The sequence below is a fragment of the Notothenia coriiceps genome, unplaced genomic scaffold (assembly GCF_000735185.1).
Source record: "Notothenia coriiceps isolate Sejong01 unplaced genomic scaffold, NC01 NC01_scaffold00009126, whole genome shotgun sequence".
Classification (NCBI taxonomy): Eukaryota; Metazoa; Chordata; class Actinopteri; order Perciformes; family Nototheniidae; genus Notothenia; species Notothenia coriiceps.
This window is the reverse complement of record NW_011341827.1, coordinates 1-3,176: the sequence shown is the minus strand read 5'-3', so window position 1 is coordinate 3,176 and position 3,176 is coordinate 1. Positions and strand designations below refer to the sequence as shown.

The 3,176-nt window shown below is 38.9% G+C and overlaps 1 long non-coding RNA gene across 1 annotated transcript; it reads right to left on the bottom strand.

Annotated features, from left to right (window-relative positions):
- Positions 1 to 598: 598 nt before the first annotated feature.
- LOC104945089 (uncharacterized) lies at positions 599 to 2,618 on the bottom strand. The gene is made up of 3 exons (XR_798302.1): positions 2,536 to 2,618; positions 2,382 to 2,449; positions 599 to 666 (listed from the first exon to the last, which is right to left on the bottom strand). It is a non-coding gene; the product is annotated as an uncharacterized lncRNA (long non-coding RNA).
- Between the last annotated feature and the right edge of the window lie 558 nt (positions 2,619 to 3,176).

Here is a 3,176-nt window from a genome sequence, read left to right as displayed (position 1 = left end):
CAGGTCAAAGTGAATGCTTTGGCTCCCTCTGGAGGCGGAAAGCCAAACTGCATCATGTCAGTTCAAACCATAAACGTAGCCACTGTGATGTCACCCAAGTTTATCCAAACGCCTAATAGGGCCTTATTGATAATATCCAACCTTTTTCAATTCAGGGCCCACTTAGGAATCACATTTTTTTCGCGGCCCACATTCAACCATAAACAATATGGAGGCTAAATAAAATTCTGATTGGTCAATTCAAAACACATTGTTAATCCAGTAGAACAGACCGCTGTGCTAGACACTTACGCTCGTGTTGTGTTCAAAATTCCTGGCCAGGAAAAACAGGCACTCGCTTGAAACTCTTCGGTTCTCCACGAATTACACAAGTCACCCAAATCAGCGTTAAAAAAGCGGGAGGCGCCGAAAAGCGACTAATTTGCATCACTGCTTTGAAGAGGCCCTATTCCCTTTCCTAAAGTGTGTTGTATAGATTTGTTTGTGCAGCACAGGCAGTATGGGAACATTAAAGCATGGAGACATGTCACAGTAGAGGAAACAAATACAAATAGATGTGAGAATTAGCATGAACTATGACAGATAGTTGTGCAACTTACCTTCCATCCCAACAGCTCAGCAAGGGCCAAACAGCCGTCATCACATGTACTGATGTGAGCTACATCTCTGGAGAACAAAACACAGTGTTAAAACATAGACACATCTCCATTAAATGTGTTTATTTCCAGCTCTAAAGCATAAGCACTGTTGGAGGAGCCTGGGACCTAAGATTGTCATCGACATAACTACACTGTAGCTATGTAGGAATGACAGTAAAAGCCTTGGATCTTGAATAATATTCGAACACTTTCCCGGGTGTTTTAGAGGGGTTTCGTTAACATGCGCTGTCAGAGATGACTCAACAAACTGTCATTGGTGTCGTCAACAAGCAACAATGTTTGGATGTCATGATGACTGTCGATTGTTTCTGTGATTACTGAGAAAGTGAGTTTAATAAGAATTAAGCTAAATGATGAGAGAACCAGAAAATGAAGCACAGGTCAAAGTGAATGCTTTGGCTCCCTCTGGTGGCGGAAAGCCAAACTGATCATGTCAGTTCAAACCATAAACGTAGCCACTGTGATGTCACCCAAGTTTGTCAAGGACTGTAATGACCGTTGCTAAGGAGGATCAAGAAAGAGAAAGGAAAACAAATCATAATGTTTTGCAAATTATTTGGCGGCAAATATTCAATTTACATTTACACCCTTTCATATTTTATTTGGGCTTTTAGATGAAGACCGCACACAGTTAATAAATACAACTATTCTTTTGGCTACAATACATATTTTAAAAACTCAATCAAGGAGTAATCTTAATTTAAGGTGTTTGAAGAGTAGATTAAAAATACAATTTATTTTGGATACAATTATTACCGCAAAAAATCAAAGGGCGGCTGAACACGCCATGAATTGGGAAATAATGAGCTCTAACGAAGAGTGGATTTAAAGGAACAATAAATATGCTTGCCATGTTGTGTTTTTGGTGGTTTTTGGTTGTCAACCTATTTTTGTTTGTGAAATGTTGAAGTGGTCCTACTGACTGTATATTTATTTATTCTGTTTTTGTTTTGTTTTTGTCTGAGATGGTAATGTCATCTCCTATATGTTATTGTTATGTCCATGTTTGTGTCTTTAGCCTGTACAAAATAAAAATAATAAAAATAATTTTGCAGCCCAGTTGCAATGCCTTCTCTGACCACTAGGGGGCCCACAGGTTGGGAACCGCTAAAATAGAGAATTAAGACGTCACAATTAACATTTACTGAAAATGAACCAAGACAGGTCAAAAGTTTTAAAAACTGACAACATCCAAACCAAACAACTCTGTTAGCAACCTAAAGCATACACTGTTTGATCCTTTTCTTTTCATATAAATGGAACAATACATTCTTAAACTGAACATCATGCTGTATTTAAGAAGCCTTAAAACAAAAATTGAGACCATGAACGTACTAGAAAATATTTAGTGAGAAAATAAACCAAGTGAAAAGTATAGGGTCATTTTAGTTGCATCTTTTCAAACCTGGAAGTTGATGCTTAGTTCAAACTGATAGACAAAATACATGCACATTTAACATTACATTTAATATGATATACTGTTTATCAACCATTACTGATTATTTCATCATTTTGACCCAGGTGATACATTTCTTAAAAACTGTTCATCATCCCAAATAATCTCTTTCCCCTTTAATCTGATCCGATGTGTATAATCTGGATGATTTACTTCTCTATCGGGTAGATGCAATCAGATGTTCTAAACACAAGATAAGAAGTTGAAATGGTACAATAAAAGTAAACCAGCCAAACAATTTGCGACAGGAAGTCTCTCTGTTTCACCTGTACGCTTTGTCTGATTCAAAGTCCATGCCTCCTCCAAAACCCAGCAGCCCGAGCATAGGATCCGCCTGCGGAGGAAACAGGAAATACATCTGTGACGTAAAGAATAGTCAGCGTACAGGCAGGAAATGGTTGATGGAGGGGAAACGCTCACCTGCCCGGCCTTCTCCATGTTTATGAGCAGTCTGGGGCAACTTTTAGAAACTCTAATGAGAGAGGAGAGAGAGCAAAGAAAAAGGGACGGAAACAAATTACTTAAAGGTCTCCTATTATTCTGTTTTTCATCAATATATTATAGGTCTCAGATATATACAGAACCTGTCTCTGATTGGCTGAAACACCAAACAGATCATTGCAGCATTACCCATAATCCCCTCTGTTTCAGCCCTGTTTCCAAAGTGCTGATTCTCTGTCTGTTACTGTAGATGAAAATAAGGAGCCCCTCCCCACGCCCCTCTGAGAGACATTTGGTTACAAAGAACACAATGGTGCTCTAGGAGGAGATTCAGGTGATAAGGGGGGGGGGGTTACCTTGGTTGCTGATTGGCTAATGGTTACACAATACAAAACATTGTTATGACATCATCAAGTGGTCAAAATCTGATCAGCTCATTTTCAGACAGGTTTTTATAGAAATGGATCAAAAAGAGAGAGAATGTTTGTTGCTGAAACTTTCAGAGTCTCTTTCCACAGAGGGGACACATGTTGATGTAGAAGAGACATGAAGAAGAGGGGACACATGTTGATGTAGAAGAGACATGGAGAAGAGGGGACACATGTTGATGTAGAAGAGAC